Source organism: Megascapheus bottae, chromosome 6, assembly GCF_031878675.1.
Source record: "Megascapheus bottae isolate mThoBot1 chromosome 6, mThoBot2.hap1, whole genome shotgun sequence".
NCBI classification, from domain to species: Eukaryota; Metazoa; Chordata; class Mammalia; order Rodentia; family Geomyidae; genus Megascapheus; species Megascapheus bottae.
The window spans coordinates 21,513,297-21,532,253 of NC_143514.1; the positions used below are offsets into that span (position 1 = coordinate 21,513,297).

Sequence of the window (18,957 nt, forward strand, 5' to 3'; positions counted from 1 at the left end):
ATGGACTCATCCTATGGAAAGAGTGGTTCTTATGGTCCCAAGAAGCAATTCTGAAGGGGTGAGGTGGAGTTTTCTGTTTGGGTTTTGGTTTTGCTTTATTTTGTTGTCTTAGTGATGTATAGAAGGGTTACAGTTACAATCATAGTGAGTACATTACTTCTTGAACATTGTTACCCCTTCCCATGTCTCTCTCTCTGTCTCTCTGTCTCTGTCTCTGTCTCTCTCCCTTTCTCTCTGTCTCTCTCTGTCTCTCTGTCTGTCTCTGTCTGTCTCTGTCTCTGTCTCTGTCTCTGTCTCTCTCTCTCTCTCTCTCTCTCTCAACAAGAGCTATATTGCTGATATAAGAAATATACAAGTAGGGCCGGGAATTTTGCCTAGTGGTAGAGTGCTTGCCTAGCATGTACAAAGACCCCAGGTTTGATTCCTCAGTACCTCATATATAAGAAAAAGCTGGAATTGGTGCTGAGGCTCAAGTGGTAAAGCTCTAGCCTTGAGAAAATCCAAGGACAGTGCTCAGTCCCTGAGCTCAAGCCCCAGGACTGGTGCGATATATATATATATATATATTAATATATATACATGTATATGCAGGATGAGGGGAAAAAACTATAAAACAAGAACTCAACAACCATTTTTGTTGGTATGCTGGTACTGGGGTTTGAACTCTGGGCCTTGTCTCCCACACAGCTTTCTAGCTCATGGCTGATAATCTACCACTTGAGCTACAGCTTTACTGTTGGGTTTTTGGGTGGCTAATTGGACATAAAAGTCTCACAGACTTTCTTGACTCCTGAATAGTTAGGATTACAGCCATATGCCACTGGCATCCAGCCCAATAATCTCTTTTTTTCATATATTTTTATTGTAATTAATGAAAGGGTTAAATTATATTCACCAGATAGAAGATGCATTACTTCACAAACATTGATACCCTTTCCCATGACTTGGTCCCCATTTCCCTCCCCCCACCCCCCCACCGCTCATCTTGTTTTCCCCCTTCCCTATCTGATTTCAAATAACCAAATATGCATATATATAATATATCAGATAATAAGGTGAAATACTGCAACAATATGAGATAGCCAAGGGACAGCAAAAGAGATGAGAGATAAGGACAACAATCACTCATTATATGGCTTTTGTTTCTATATCCTGGAGGTCCTTTCATTTACTGTCATACTATATGGCCTTATGTATCTAGGTTTTGTTCTATTGCAAATCTCTGCTAGGAGAGCTCAAGGTTTCTACTGATTATGACAAATGAGGGAAACCATTGAGCCTATGTTCCTTTGAGTCTGGCTGCTTCACTTAATAGGATTTTTTTCCTAAGTCTTTCCATTTCCTTACAAATGGGGCGATGTTGTTCTTTCTGACAGCAGCATAGAATTCTATTGTGTATAAATACTACATCCTGTTGATCCACTCATCAACTGAGGGGCATCTGGGTTGATTCCATATCTTTGCTATGGTAAATAGTGCTGCAATGAACATCATTGTGCTAGTGGATTTAGTATGTCCTTGTTTCTGGACCATTGGGTAAATGCCAAGTAGTGGAATTGCTGGGTCATAGGGGAGCTCTATGTTTAGTCTTTTGAGGAACTGCCATACTGCTTTCCACAGTGGTTGAAGGAGTTTGCACTCCCACCAACAGTGTAGTAGTGATCCCTTCTGGCCACATCCACTCCAGCATCTGTTGTTATTAGATTTCTTGATACTGGCCATTCTAACTGGAGTGAGGTAGAATCTTAGAGCTGTTTTGATTTGCATTTCTTTTATCCAGCCCAATAATCTCTTGATGTGCATCTTGATCCTGTAGGCATAGTAGTTCCACATACTTGCAGTCAAAGAGCAGAAAAAAGAGAAAGTTAACATACCCTGAAGCAGCTGGATTTCTGCTTTCCCTTGTTTTTTAATGACTGCTAGCTCCATTTCAAAGACCCTTCCGATGTGTCTTCCATTATAATTTTCCTTTTATTCTCACTTTCTCCCCAATACCTACCCTGCCTCTTCATCTTTTTCTGATGGCCTCCACCTGTTGACCCGAGTCTTCCTGAGCTAACAGAAAGGAATTTCTTCCACACCCAGAAGGCACAGATGCTTCTTAGTAGGCAGAGCTGCTAGTGTAAGGCGTCAACCTCACTGTGGATGCCAGTGAAGCCTGAAGCCTGCAATTCCTGGTCAGGTCCTTTATCTCCATGGTCTCAAAGAGAGGGATCAGTGAAACAGCAAAGATTTTTTTGAAGAAAAGGATAAGCAGAACTCCAACTAGACAGAATGAGTCCTTAGAAGAGGGCAGGGCTTAATAACATCTCTGGGAGCAAGCAATGATCTTAACTCTCAAGATCACTGGACAGCCTATAGGCCCTATTAGTCCCCAGACCCAATCAGAAACTCCTCGCAGGCTGCATGAGCTCTCAGGAATAGTTGAGCCCCACTGACTGGGTGCCCTTTTCAGTGCACATCACGAGAGGTCAATCAGTGTGCTGTTCACCTGCAAGTCATCCTAACACAATGGATCATGATGTGATGCCGAGAGCCTGTATGTGGACTCTGCAAAGCCATGGAAATGTGATGTGTAGGGGCCTGTGTGAGGACTGCATAAGACCATGGTAAAGAGGCCTTTGTTCAGATTGCCTAGCCAGGCTCTATTTCTGATCTCATCAGGACTGAGATACTGGTCCTTTCCCCAATCCTATCCTGGGAGAGAGATGTGTCTTAACCCAAAGGTGTGAGGTATAATGTCAAAGATAAGCTTTTAAGTCAGAGAGACTGGTTTTGAAGTCTATCTCTAATATTTATTAGGTGTTGGAGCTTAGCAGATTACTCTATATCCATGGTAGGGCCACTATTTCCCTGGTGAAGTAACTTGCCAGATAAAGACGCTTTCTCAGTTTCCTTAACTATAAGAGTAAAATTAATGATACATATCTAGAGTTGTAAGGGTTAAAAGACTGAATGTAAGCCAGCCACCAGTGGCTTACACCTATAATCATAGCTACTCGGAAGGCAAGATCTGAAAATCTCAGATCAAAGCCAGCCCAAGCAGAAAAGTCTGTGAGATTCTTATCTCCAATTAAGCACCAAAAAGCCAGAAGTAGAACTGTGACTCAATTGGTAGTCAGCCTTAATTGAAAAACCTAAAGAACAGTGTCCAGTCCCTAACTTCAAGCCCTAAAACTGTGTGTGTGCACATGCACACACACATACACACACATACACACACACACACACACACACACACACACACACACACACACGGATTTAATGTAGATGACAATGTAGCCTATAACCAGTGATCGATAAGGCAAACCTAGCTTCTTTCCTTCTCTCGTCTTTCCATCAAAAAGTATGCTTCCTGATTGCTTGTGGCTTCATTGGATAAACAGCCCAGGAGTCTTGTGTCTAGATCCAACCATACTGTGTCTCAATTCCTGCCCCTGGGTGTCTTGCATCAAGCCTCTGCTGTGCCAGGTCAGAAGACCATGGTTATGAATCAAGTGGGATCAAACATTAGGAGCAGCCATGTGTGAACACAACTGAGTTTTATTTGGCTCACATGATCGAGGAGTGTTGACAATTTATTCAATTTCATGTCTCTTTTATTTTTTAAGCTTTGAATCCCTGAGCCCCTAAACAGATGCTGCTCAGATAGCTGGCTCACTGCATGCTCCTATACTCCTAACTGTCCATTCTGGATAGATACAATGGAATAGACAGCCAGGTCTCCTTTTTCTGGCAAAGGGTCTGAACTCTGGCACTCAGTCATGCACACTTCTGCACACTATATATTGTCCAGAGGATCTCTCTATCCATAAGACTATATAAAGCCTAGAAAAAAAAATCCCCAGCTGTGCACTCAAAAGGCTTTCTAGAATAAAAGCCATAATAATAACCAGTAACATTAATATAGCACTTTGAAGTTTATAAGAAAAAACTTTTATCCATTTAAACTCTGTCAAAGTAGGCTAAATGCTATAAAGAATGACCCCAAATTTTCAGTGCCTTGACAGAATGAAAGTATTTCTTGTTCTCATCACAGTTCAATGCTGAGAAACAGAAAGGAGAGGACACTGTTCCTCATAGACATTAGGGACTCGTGTTCTTTTCATCATGTGGCTTTGCCATTCCTTAAAGTCCCCAAGTCTTCGCTTCCAGTACCCACTGTGGGGCAGTTTGTACAGGACAGACCTGGAAAAGGGAACATCAATTCCACCCCCTGTCATTGGCCAAAAGTTAGTCTCATACCCATCAAACTCCAAGAGAGTTTAGGGTCCAGAAACAAAGAGAAGAAGATAAGAGTAAAATTACTATACTGTACTATCCTCCCTGTAAAATCATTAGAGAACTATTTTTATCCAGAGTTGGAACTAGGGCTCAGTATGGTTGTCATGCCCAACTTCCATTGTCAGGCAATGGCTTTGAATCCACATCTTCTTGCTTGGATTTATCCTTCATCTCATGCCAAAGTTCTTCCATTGGGTATGATTTGTTATGTAAGTGACCAAATCCCATGAATCATCCCCTCTTTCTCTTGCCTTATTCTTTTCTTCCTGCCTTTAAGCATTCAAAAAGCTAGAGGGAGCCAGCCATTGCTAGCAGCTCATTCCAATAATCCTAGCTCAAGGGCTGAGATCTGAGAATTGTGGTTCAAAGCCAGCCTCAGCAGGGAAGTCCATGAAGCTCTTATTTCTAATTAACTGCCAGCAAACCAGAAATAGAACTGTGGCTCAAAAGGTCAAGGACAGCGCCCAGGCCCTGAGTTTCAGCCCACAATTGACAAAAATAAAAGCTAGAGGGAAATATTACTATACCCCTGATTCCCACTTCCTCCCAGCCAGCCCTTCCTCTGTACCACAGAACTGGGATCAGATCTTTCCCAGTGGCTTTCAGAAATGATACAAACAATGATGCTTAAGCACATCTACATTATGGCCTTGAGTGAGAAATCTTGGCCCTTGACTTGGAACAGTTCATAATCTAATAAGAAAGACAGAAATATAAGACATTGAGAGGGATTGGGGGGCTGGAAACAGGGACAAAAATATGAGAAGGGTTATCAATGTGGGAGAAGTAATGCACCCATTACCTAACGAATGTAACTGTGACCCCTCTATACATTACCCTGACAATAAAATGAAAGAAAACTTTTTTAATGAAGCAAAACGAAAGAAATGTAAGAAATAATTTCAATATAGTTTGATTAGGCAACAAGAGACAACTGCAAAGTGCTACAAGAACATGGAAGAACATAAAACAGATTTCATCAGGGAGTTAGAGAAAGTTCTAGAGAGCAGATAATGTTTGTTCTGAGCTATGAGGCAGAAATTACCCAACATAGTAGGCAAAGGCAGAATGCGGGTCAGAAGAAGGCATTTGCCAGATGCAGACAAGAAAGATGATGTGAGCAAGTCCTCAACAAGAGACAGCAGGAACCCCAAAATGCTGAAGGAGGCCCCTGTTTAGTCTCTGTTTCTCCTGAGCTCTTGGGAAGATGGAAGATGAAAGATCCTGAGGAATGTCATGGACTGCATACATGGGCTGCATAGAGCCACAAGGTACTACATTGCAAGGCTCTATGTGGAGCCTGAAGGCAATTAGCCACCCAGGAAGATGAAGAAAACAGATGTACAGGCTTAACTCACTAGGCTGGCAGCCATAGGTTCTGTACTCTAACCCAGGAATTTTCTGATAAGAGGCTTTAAGTTGTTTCTTGTAGTTCATTTACTTATTGTTATTATAGAGGTAATGTACAATTATGAATCAGGCAATGAGTACATTTCCTTTTGTACAGTGTCTTCTGTTCCCACCCTCTCTCCCAGACCCTCCCTCTTGTCTCCACCCACCATTTATATAGTTCACTTTCATCAGTGTCCAGTGAGCTCCACTGCTGTACTTTTTCAACCTTTTTCCTTTGAGTTCTGTACCTCTCCTCAATCCTCCCAAAGATAAACACTTGACTACAACCGTACACACAGAAAACAGACTCATCAAAAACTTAAAAACTAAAAGAAAAGAGGGAGGGATCTCATTTCCATATCTTGGAATTAATCTCCATAGATAGATAGATACATAGGTAATTTGATATATATAATTTTATATAAATATGAAGAGGCACTTAGGGCATGACACCTTTGTGTTTCTCTCCTAAGAGTACCATTTTTGTCTCACTCTGCGTGGGTATCTAGAATCCTGTTTAGTTTATCTTATCCTAGGCCATTTTAGATCTAATTTCCACATATCAGAGAAAACATGTGCTGTTTGTCTCTCTGAGCTTGGCTTACCTCACTTAACATGATATGTTCTAGTTCCATCCATTTCTCTGCAAATAACATTATTTTACTCTTTCTAATGGCTGTATGAAGTTCCATTGTGTATAGGTGCCACATTTTTTTGATCCATTCATTATTGTGGGGAGACATATAGGCTGTTTCCATTTCTTGGCTATTATGAATAATGCAGCAATGAACATAAATGTGCATGTATCCTTATATCCTGACTCATGATATGGAGGGTAGATGCCAAGAAGTGGTATATCCCATACATACAAGGAGCTCGAGAAACTAACCCCTCCCAGACCTACTAAACCAATCTCTAAATGGGGAAAGGAGCTAAGGAGAGACTTCTCAGAAGAAGTGGTAAGAATGGCAAAGAAACATATGAGGAAATGTTTGTCAAGCCTGGCCATAAAGGAAATGCAGACCAAAACAACTCTTGAGGTTCATCTCACTCCAATTAGCTTGGTCAACATTCTGAATTCGAACAACAATTGACATTGGCAGGGATCTGGCAGGACTTTTGGCAGTAGGGAAGGGAAGGGCACCCTGTGGAAGAAAGGCACAGTGGAGCATTTTCTTTATCCCTGGGAGGGTCCTTCTCAAAGAGTATTTCCAATTCTTCTTCCTTCATCTCCTTCCAGATGGAACTGAGAGCAAATTTTCAGAATGTACCCCTAGGGGACCAAGTACAGAAGCCCATCCTGAGAAAGAAAGGATGCCCTCTGATTCTGGAGAGCATCTCCAATGGATCAGCATCTCTGCTCTATGCTAGTCACTCTTTCACAAAGTCACCAGACAGAAGAACAAACTCGAGAAACAGAAAGCCAAACCACCTGAGAACCAAGCACCTCAGAGACTGGGCCCACAATCTTCCAGAATGAATGCCTATGCCTATAATACTAGCATCTGGGAGGCAGAGGCAGTATGAGGATCACAAGTTGAAGTCCAACCTGGGTTACATAGCAAGACTATATCTCAAAAAGAAAATCATGAACAGTTACAGACAGAAACAGAATTGAGCACAGAGGACAGCAGTCTTCTTCATATGCTATTACCCTTACAGCCCCACCATTCCTGCCTTCAGGAAAGATCTTAAATGTCAACCTCAGGCTCACCCTCCCTGGTACCCTGGGCCTTAGATACCTTCCTCAACCCAGTTCTGACTTTTCTTTCAGTTCAAAATTGGATAGAGAGAACAAGAACTTGTGATGCTGTTTTGTAGTGAGGTTCTCTGCCATTTCTGGAAATGATCTGTGGAAAGCTGTCCCTTTTAGAATAAATCAAGGCTCCTGCAGCCCAGAGGCTATTCTCAAGTGATCCTGAAGACTGTGCACCTGAGAGATTGTAGTTACATACAACCCAGGGCCAAGAATCCTCCAAAAGTAAGCAGTTGGTACAGGTAAGGGTTACTCCCTACCAGTTGTTTCCTAACACAAGCACCATATTTTCCAAGTAAAAAGGTGGAACAGGGGGAGCCAGGCAATGATTGTGTATGCCTATAATTCTAACTTCTCTGGAGGCTGAGATTCCAGAGGATTCGTGATTCAAGGTCAGCCTCAGCACGAAAGTCTGAGCAACTTCATCTCCAAAATAGCCAGTAAAAAGCTGAGCTGTTTTGTTGTTCCTTGGTTATTCTCATATTGTTACAGTATCTTACCTTGTAATCGGGTATATTGTATATACGTTTATGTGTTTATTTGAAATAGGAAAGAGAAGGGGGGAAAACAAGATGAGGGGAGGGAGTAGGGGGGAGGGAAATGGAAACAAAAACATGAGAAGGGGTATCAATGTGTGTGAAATAATGTTCCATCTATCTGGTGAATATAATTGTAACCCCTCTATTAATTACAATAAAAATATGAAGAAAAAAAGCTGAGCTGGAGGCTCAAGTAGTATAGTACCAACTGAGTAAGCAAGCACAACAAATGTAAGGTTCTGAATTTAATCTCTGGTACTAGCAAGTCAGAATGGGGGCAAAAGTAGATTTTTTTTTAAAAAAAGCCAACTGTGGTGGCTTTATATGCCCATAGTCTCAGCTACTGAGGAGACTAAGGCAGTAAGCTTGCTTGTGTCCAGAGACATTAGTAACATAGCAAGACCCCATGTCAAAAATGTAATGGAGAGATAGGAACTAATCTATTGTTTCCTTGTTTCCTAAATTGTTTTCAGAAAAGCTCTAAAATAGCTTTCAAATTAATTACATATATCTATTGAAACATTTCTTTTCCTTTCCTCTTTCTTTCTTTCTTTCTTTCTTTCTTTCTTTCTTTCTCTTTCTTTGTGGGTCTTGGGGCTTGAACTCTGAGCCTGGGCGCTGTACCTGAGCTCTTCAGCTCAAGGCTATCACTCTACCCTTTGAGTCACAGCCCACTCCCTGTTTTCTAGTGATTAATTGGAGATAAGAATCTCATGTTCTCTAGTGCCCAGACTGGCCTTGAACCCTGATCCTTAGCTCTCAGCCTCCTGAGTAGCTAGGATTACAGGCATGAGCCACCATGTCCAGCTCTTTCTTCTTTCTTTCTTACCAACCCCTCATACCAGGGATTGAATTCAGAACTTCACCCTTGCTAAGCAGATGCTCTACCACTTCTGCCACACCTTTAACACTTTGGTTTTTAGTTTGCTCCTCATATAGAATCTCCAGCTAATTTTGCCCTTTCTGGTCTTGAAATTTGACCCAATTTCTGCCTTCTGAGTAGCTGGAACTACAAGCATGTACCAACATCCCCACTATTTCTTAAGAAAAATATAGATACAGAATTCAAAATTCAGTACATTGGACTGCTGTGGGTACTCAAGAACATAATTATTTCCTCTGCCATCTTTTTTCTCCTGCAGTAGTTGAGAAGTGACATCACATCAGGCCCTGGTAGGTGGTATGAAGGAGATAAAGTGAAATACAGGAGTTGCCTGATGGGGCTGCTCTTGTAGTTGGACAGAAAGATAAGGTTTCTGGGGAGGGGGGTCATTGAACATGAGGGAGCATGGAAAGCAGCCTTCCCTAGAGAGTCAGAGGTTACTGAACAATGTATAAGATGCTGATTCATTTTGAAATTCAGGTAAATGAGTATTGTATGATGCATGCTTATTCTAAGAATTATTCATTGCTTATCTGAAATTCAGTTTTAACTGGGTGTCCTGTGCTTTCATTTGCTAAATCTGGCATAAGAGAGAGGGAAGAAAAAGTGTGAAGACCTGGGGGTGGGAGCATGTGGGGTTTGTTCAAAGCACAGCATAGAGGCTACTGATAGGAGGTGAGGCTGGAAATGGAGCCAAGGCTGAAGCACACAGAGCTTCATGGATCCTGGTGAGCACTTTCAACTTTATTCCAAGTGCCATGGCAAGCCTTGTAAGCTTCAGATTATCTATGTGAGAGACAAGGGCAGAGCACATTGGGCTGTTACCTCCTAGCCATACCTCTCCAGAAGGATCATATGGCAGAAGCGGAAGATCAAGTTTATTTTAGAGCTAAATTTGCTGCTAAATTACATGTGAAGCTAGAGATAGGAGGCTGAGAGTTTAGGGACTGCCAACATAAACAGGAGCATCATTCCATAGACAGAGACCTGGAGCATCTCATCCAAATTCCCCTCTCTTATTCTGCTGGAGATCTGCCTGAATCAGCTGGGACCTAAGGGTTAATTAGGTGTCCACTGTTTTCTGAGCACCTCAAGAAAAGTATGATTGATGTTTCTGTCCACAGGCTTCTGGGCTTTGCCAGCAGCTACCACTGTGCTACCACTGACTCCAGTTTGCCTTAGTCACCATCCTTTTCTCTTGACCTGATTGCTCTTCTGAGAAGTATGGAGTGGAAAGAATGGTCTGGATTTCTTTTGGTCTAGCCACTACTCTCAATTTTTTCCCCTGTGCATACTGCCTGGGCTCCTGGTACTTCAGCTGTCAGCTTTAATGAACAGCAAGAGTAAACACAGGCAGACGCCAACCATTCCCAAGATGATCCATGTAGCTTCTCTCACTCTGCTTGAAAAGGAACACTTTCTGGGCTTGATCCAAAACATGTGACCCAATAAGCCTCCAGACTCCAGCCAAAGGGACAGGGCAAAGCCTTCTCTTAAAAAATATGGAGGAAGGGGGCTTCTCTGTGAGGTTAAAGATGCTATAGACCTCACTTTTCAATAGCAGTATCTGATTCCAATTTCAGGGGCTGACTGGTCCTAACCATAGGGTATTGACTGCAAGGATTGATATGAGACTCATAGATCTACCTAGAAAAGGTTCTCCAGTCAGTTAGAATGGCCATGATCAAGAAATCTAATAACAACACATGCTGGCAGGGATGTGGCGGGGATGTGGTGGGAGTGCAAACTCGTTCAGCCACTATGGAAAGCAGTATGGCAGTTCCTCAAAAGACTAAACATAGAGCTCCCCTATGACCCAGCAATTCCACTATTTGGCATTTACCCAATCGCCCAGAAACAAGGACATACTAAATCCACTAGCACAACCATGTTCATTGCAGCACTATTCACCATAGCAAAGATATGGAACCAACCCAGATGCCCCTCAGTTGATGAGTGGATCAACAAGATGTAGTATTTATACACAATAGAATTCTATGCTGCTGTCAGAAAGAATGACATCACCCCATTTGTAAGGAAATGGAAAGACTTAGAAAAAACCCTATTAAGTGAAGCAAGCCAGACTCAAAAGAACATAGGCTCAATGGTTTCCCTCATTTGTCATAATCAGTAGAAACCTTGGGCTCTCCTAGCAGAGATCTACAATAGAACAAAACCTAGATACATAAGGCCCTATATGATGACAGTAAATGAAAGGACCTCCAGGATATAGAAACAAAAGCCATATAATGAGTGATTGTTGTCCTTAATGTACTATGTTATCTCTCATCTCTTTTGCTATCCCTTGGTTATCTCATATTGTTGCAGTATTTCACCTTATTATCTGATATATATATGTATATATGCATATTTGGTTATTTGAAATCAGATAGGGAAGGGGGAAAACAAGATGAGGGGTGGGGGGTGGGGGGAGGGAAATGGGGACCAAGTCATGGGAAAGGGTATCAATGTATGTGAAGTAATGCACCTTCTATCTGGTGAATATAATGTAACCCTTCTATTAATTACAATAAAAAATATATGGAAAAAAAGAAGAGGTTCTCCAGTGATTTTTCCATCCTGAGCTTTGTCTTGTAAAACATCTGCTTTAGCAGAAACTATATGTAAAACATATACTTTAGAACTATGACATTCCAGTGTGTAGATGACTGAAAGCTAGGACATAGTATAATGTAGGGAGCCACTATGCCATTTGAGGGACTGTAGACAATGCATTCAACCTCTGAGCCATCAGTTCCACCTGTGTAAAATGGAAACAGTAAGCCATCCCTCCACAAATTGTCCTAAGGGCTAATCTAGATGCTCTGTTCCAAGTTCCTAGCCCAATATCTGGCAAAAATGACTCACTTAACAGGTAATAATTCCCTGTAGTTTTTATCAACTGTAACATGGTGACAGTAGAAGTAGGAATGCCATTAGAATCTGAAAGCAAATTAACTCTATTAAAAAAAGACTTAATTGCTTGAGAACCGCCAATGCACTAGAAAAATAGATCAAAATTAAGATAATGAACATTAATAAGCCATGCAATTAAAAACTAGTAATAGCACAGAGAATAAATAGGAGCTTGATAACAAGCCCACTGAAAAGACCCAGGGGTTTGAATTAGCCATAAGCTCAGTTTGAAGCAAGAATGAGGCACAGTTGCCATGAGTAGTTGATGCAATCAAAGATTACATAATGACAATAATAATTAACATATACTGAACACTATGTCCCAAATGACGCTTCTAATACTGTACTTTGTTTAATGCCCTTAACAACCCAATGAGATGTTACTTTTATCACCAGTTTATAGATGGCAAAACTTGGTAGTAAATTGCCTATGGTCACAGAGTCTGCAAAATAGCAGAGCTGGGACAATATAATTTCACTCTGCATACAGTCCATCTGAAATTACTGGGTTAGTTTCTGAATATGTTGTAAGGCATGGCCATGTTTCCCTACCCTGACACCACCCCAGACTTTAGCTAGTCCAGATCTACAGATTGAGGGAGAGTTAACACAACATGGCTTAGAATTAAGCTCCTGATTGGACCCAGGTTCTGAAAGTCAGCGTTTGACCTCAAGATGCTCACATTGAGCAGAGAGGGCACTGGTGGCTTCTGCCTCTAATCCTAGCTACTCAGGAGGTTGAGATCTGAGGATCATCATTCTAAGCCAGCCCCAGCAGGAAAATTTGTAAGACTCTTATTCTCAATTAATCAACAGAAAGTCAGAAGTGGAGCTATAACTCAAGTGGTAGAGTGCTAGTCTTGAGCAAAATGATCAGGGACAATGACCAAGTCTTAAATTTAAGCCCCAGGATTGCCCTCTACCCCTCCCCCAATAAAATACTGATGTTCACATTGCCCAGCTTGTCATCTCATAGCCTATTAGTTAATGGCCTCTGTACCTCAAGGAATCACTCTGGGTAACCCATTCTCCTAAATGATCATCTATCTCTAAACACCTCCTCCCATTTAACTCATTCAATTAAGCCTTCCTAAATAAATGGCTATATACGAATACAAATGATAGTACAGGCCAAGTGATAAGGCTCACATCTAAAGTCTCAGCCACTCAGATGGTAAAGACTGAGTTTGAGGCCAATGCAGACAATAATTTAGTGAGACCGCTATCTTCACAAACAAACTGGGTGTGTCTCGTGTCTGTATTCCCAGCTATGCCAGAGGCTTAGGTAGGACTGTACTTCAAGGTTATCCTGGCAAGTGAGGGTAGAAAGAATGTGAGACCCTATCTAAAGCAAAAGGGGCTAAAGCAGGGTTCAAAGGGTACAATGCTTACCTAGGAAGCACAAAACCATGAGTTCAAACCTTAATATGACCACAAAAAACTTATATATAGATATAGATAAAGATAGAGATAGAGAGAGAGATAGAGATAGAGATAGAGAGAGCGCCAAAGCAGGAGCCAGTGGCTCATGTCTGTAATCTCAATTGCTCAGGAGGCTGAGAAAAGAGGATTGCAGCTCAAAGCCAGCCCAGACCAAAAAAAATACCTATGAGATTCTTATCTCCAATTAACCGCTCAAAAACCAGAAATGGAACTGTGGTAGAGCACTAGTCTTGAACAAAAGAGCTCAGGGGACAGTGCCCACATCTTAAGTTCAAGCCACACAACCAACAACAATTTTTTAAAAGTACAGCCAAGCATGGTTGTACACATTGATAATACCCGCAATCATGAAGTTGAGGTAGGAGGATCTTAAGTTTTAGGTCAACTTGGAGTACAGAGAAAGTCTGAAACTAATCTGGGCTCCATAGCCAAGACCTAACCTCAAAAAAAAGCAAATTAATTAATTAAATAAATTAAAAGGGAGAATAAGCAAAAGGATGCAGCAAGCTTAATATGTCATGGAAGACTCATATCTTCTAAAAAATCATGTGAATTTTGTACTCTATTCCTTACTATATCTGGGTTTGTTTTAGTTTTAAAAAAGTATTTTAAGTGACTTACCACTGAGTAAAATTGATGCTTCAGTGAGGTGAAGCGTGGTTATCCTGCTAGTTCATCAAATCCCTGATACACTGCTATGTGTCGCCAATTTGAAAAGCTCAGAACTTCAGATGCATATTTCGTGAAATGGAGTGATGTCCAGGGCATATCATTAAGAGATAAAAGCAGGTTACAAAACAGTATGATTCTATTTCTGTATACTTTCTGAAAGTCTATCTAGATATATATATTGAAATGTTAACAGAGATTATCTCTGGGCTGTAGGAATGTGGGTGAGGTTTAGTTTGCTGTTTTTGCTGTACATTTTATACTATTTACCTGCAACAAAAATACATACAATTGATTGTAGGTTTCTTTGGGGAGGAGTGGTTTAAGTTCTGCTTTTTAAGATTTAAAAGATAAAGTTGAGCACCCGTGATACACACCTATAATCCTAGCAACTCAGGAGGCTGAGATCTGGAGAATTGTGGTTCAAGACCAGCTGTGGCAGAAATATCTGTGAGACTCCATCTTCAAAATTACTAGCATGGGGGCTGGGAGTTTGACCTAGTGGTAGAGTGCCTGCCTAGCATGCACAAAGACCTGGGTTCGATTCCTCGGTACCACATACATAGAAAAAAGCTGGAAGTGGTGCTGAGGCTCAAGTGGTAGGGCTCTAGCCTTGAGAAAGTCCAAGGACAGTGCTCAGGCCCTGTGTCTAAGCCCAGGACTGGCAAAAAAAAAATACTAGCATGACCAGGCCAACAGAGGAGGTAGGGGGGAAGGAGAGCACAGGGGAGGGGAGGATGGGTACCTGGATTTTTCAGACACTTGCTTCACCAGGCTAGACATTTTGATCTCTGGACAATTCCCCTATGATGTAGGGAACCCAAGCCACAAGGAAACGCCATAACAAGAATTTCACCAGGCATTCTTCCTAGCTCCCCACCCTGCCAATTTAATCCTGTCAGCTGTGAAATCTACTGCACAACCCCCTCTCACTTTTAGGGTGTGCTATGGGGTACATCAATGGTCAAAATCCAATGCTGTTGAGCAAACACAAAAGTTTATTCTGTCCCTCCATCCTCCCAGCCTTCAGCTGCAGATATGGCCCAGAGTTGACTTCTCATGTCCAGTCTTAATGACAGAGGATCTCACACACCATTGTAGGCCAGAAAGTAAATAAGACCTCCACATTACACGGGCCTTCTCAGTAGATGCTGCCAGAACTTAGCACAAATCAGTGCACAGTTGGAACTTGTGGCCCAGCCCTGGATTTGTTCCTAAAGATGCCTCAAGTCAATTCCAATCTCCTGTTCTTTTGTCTCTGAAACTAAGGTTTCAACTTGAATCCTGTTCTTATTTCATTCTTAATGTCATTACTCATAATTATTTATTGTGTAATTGTTATGTGGCATGCTAAGTACTTTTAACTTCATTGCTTTCTAATGCCCATAGTAATCCTTTCATAGACTTCATTTCACAGATAAGGAAACTGAGGCTCTGGTAACTTGAGTGAATCATAGTTCAGATCATCTTGTGCTATATATTGTATCACTCCCAAACTTAGCAGTTTAAAACAACTCTACTTTTTTGGTGTGTGTGCCAGCACTAAGGCTTGATTGAACTCAGGGTCTCATGCTCTCACTTGGCTTTTTCACTCAAGGCTGGAGCTCTACCAACTTGAGCCACAGATTCACTTTCAACTCTTTGCTAGCCAGTTGGAGATAAGAGCCTTTTCTGCTTGGGCTGGCTTCAAATGTGATCCTCAGATCTCAGCCTCTTGTATAACTAGGATTATAGGAATAAGCCACCAGCAACCAGCTTCAAAGCAACTATTCTATTATGTGATTGGGCTCACATGGGGAATTCTTGCCTGAGGTCACATGACTTTGTAGTTGATGGTAGATAGGGCTGGAGTCAGTCATCTCAAAGACAGAGTGTTGTAGCATTCACAAGCATTTCAAAGACTTTCAGCTTTTCAGATAAGTGCCATTATGTTTCTCAGGCTGGCATCAAACTCATAATCCTCTTGTCTCCTAAGGGCTAGGATTACAGGTGTGTGACACCACATTCAGCTTTCAAAGACTTTCTTTCATATCCAGTGATTGACACTGGCTATAATTTAGGTCTTCAGCTGAGTTATCAGCCAGAAACATATGGCTTCCCTGTAGGGTCTTTCCACTTTGGTCAGTTTAGGTTCCCTTACAATGTGGTAACAGTTCCAATACTGCATATCTTCTCTAATAAGAATGCTAGTTGTGCCTGCCAAATCTCGCAGTGCACCTTATTTTTTCAATGTAGTGGTATTTAAAAGTAGTAGGTCTTTAGAAGGTTATGGGGACATTATCTTCAGAGGGACTAGTGTAGTTCTCTCAAGTCCAGGTAGGTTCACATGAATATGGGCTATTGCACAGCAAAGGTACCCTAAGGACCTGTGACTCATGCCTGTAATCCTAGTATTCAGAAGACTAAAATCTGAGGATTAAGTGGTAGAGCACCAGCTGAACAAGCCTAGGCAAAGGCCCAAAGTAGAAGTGTGGCTCAAGTGTTGGAGTGCTAGCCTTGAAGGGAAAAAAAAAACAAGAAAGAGCATGAGACACTGAGTTCAAGCTTCAGTGCTGGCACAGAGATAGACAGAAAAGCACACAGACAGACAGACAAACAGACAGATCTGTGGTACCTCCAGGTACTTAGCTCTTTCTGCTCTTCACAGCTTCTCTTCCTCCACTATATCATGATACAGCCAGACAGGAGCACTGCCCTATTTGGCCTTTCCAAACACCAGAGTCTTTTCTTTATATGTCACAGGTATTTGGTTTCAGAAGCACAAAATGGACTAAGACACTATCCACAGTGCAAGGAGTTTTTATGACCTGTTCTTGGAAATCACACTGATTACTTCACAAACATCTACCTAGGTTTGTCTAGAAAGGGCATAGATTTCATCATGTGATGAGAGGAACATTGTTAGTCTGTAAGAGCATGTAGGATGTAGAATGAGTACCTTGTAGTTGTTGTCTTAAAAAAAACAAAAAGCACACTGAGACCAAAGTACTAGTGGCTTACACCTGTAATCCTAGCTACTGAGAAGGCAGAGATCTGAAGGCTGTGGTTCAAAGCCATCTAGGGCAGGAAAGTCTTTGACCCAATTATCTATCTCCAGTTAGCCACCAAAGAGGCAGAAGTGAGGCTGTGGCTCAAGTGGTCTAATGCTAGCCTTGAGCACAAAAGCTCAAGGACAGTGCCAGGCCCTGAGTTCAAGATCCAGCAATGGCACAAAAAAAGATGCATGCTTAAGTTTCACATTGGTGACTCATGCCTACAATTCTATCTACTCAGAATCCTGAAAACTAGAGGACTACAGCCAGCCCAGGCAAAAGAGTCTGCAAGACTCTATCTCAGAGTAACAGCAAAAACTCTGGGCTAGAGGCATGGCTCAAGTGGTAGCAAGCCAGCTGTGAACAAGAAAGCTAAGTGAAAACATAGGCTGAGTTTAAACCACAGTATTGGCACAAGAAAAGGCAAAGAAAGGCAAAGGAGGGGAAAGGAGGGGAAGGGAGGGGAGGGGAGAAGAGGGAAGGGAAGGGGAGGGAAGGGGAGGGAAGGGAAGGGAAGGGGAGGGAAGGGAAGGGAAGGGAAAACCAAACAAATTCCATCCTACAACTGGCAAATGAGCTGAGCCAGAATTTGAACCTGGATTGACCTTTGTCTATTTGTTTAAGTCAAGGTCTTGCTGTGTAGCCCACTTGGCTTCAAATTCATTATTCTCCTGCCTCAGACATCCAAGTACTATCTTGCAGACAAGTGCCCCACACCCAGCAAGCCTGTGCTGTCTATACCAAGGCACACTGCCAAATGAGATTCAGCAGCACTAGTCTAGGATACAGAACACAGCACATCAGAGAATCATTAACAAACAAGGATAGCCTGTAAAGGGAGGCCAAAATGTTGAGATGCTTGGAAACCGTTGTCATATAACTTAACAAACAGTTGAGGATAGGAAGCCTAAGGAAAACAAAACTTAAAAGTAGCATGACAGCCTTTTTCAAATACCTTAGAGTAAACACAGAGAAGAACAAATACATTGTCTCTTGTAGCCTCCAGTGGATAGAAGAGACATATGTGCTGATTCCAGGGCATGGTAGATAACACTTTAGTGCAGACAGCAGAACCCAAGCTTTCAATTCAAGCAAAACAGGCTTATCTACTGGTAGCAGTCTTAAGCAAATTACATATCCTCTCCAGACCTCAGGCTCCACATCTTCAAAATGAGGGTAATAATATTTGTCTCACCATCAAAAGTTTGGTCACCAAGAGATATTTGTATACCCCTGTTTACAGAAGCATTATTCAAATTAAATGGACTACTCGCTTTGGCAGCACATATACTAAAATTGAATAATACAGAGAAGATTAGCATGGCCCCTGTGCAAAGATGACACTCAAATTCGTGAAGTCTTCCATATTTTTTCATGAAGAAATGCTCGATATCTCTGGCCATAAAAGAAATGCAAATCAAAACAACTCTAAGATTCCACCTCACTCCAGTTAGAATGGCCATGATCAAGAAATCTAATAACAACACATGCTGGAGGGAATGCAGCCAGGAAGGATCACTACTACATTGTGGGTGGGAGTGCAAACTCATTCAGCCACTATGGAAAGCAGTATGGCAGTTCCTCAAAAGACTAAACATAGAGCTCCCCTATGACCCAGCAATTCCACTACTTGGCATTTGCCAATCGTCCAGAAACAAGGACATACTAAATCCACTAGCACAATGATGTTCATTGCAGCACTATTTACCATAGCAAAGATATGGAACCAACCCAGATGCCCCTCAGTTGATGAGTGGATCAACAAGATGTCATATTTATACACAATAGAATTCTATGCTGCTGTCAGAAAGAATGACATCACTCCATTTGTAAGGAAATGGAAAGACTTAGAAAAAATCATATTAAGTGAAGTAAGCCAGACTCAAAGGAACATAGGCTCCATGGTTTCCCTCATTTGTCATAATCAGTAGAAATTTTGGGCTCTCCTAGCAGAGATTTACAATAGAACAAAACCTAGATACATAAAGCCATATAGGATGACACTAAATGAAAAGACCTCCAGGATATAGAAACAAAAGCCAT

The 18,957-nt window shown here is 41.7% G+C and overlaps 1 non-coding gene across 1 annotated transcript; it reads left to right on the forward strand.

Moving 5' to 3' along the window:
- Positions 1 to 18,184: 18,184 nt before the first annotated feature.
- Positions 18,185 to 18,286, forward strand: LOC150061521 (U6 spliceosomal RNA). Its single transcript, XR_016536089.1, has one exon. It is a non-coding gene; the product is annotated as a U6 spliceosomal RNA (small nuclear RNA).
- Positions 18,287 to 18,957: the final 671 nt, after the last annotated feature.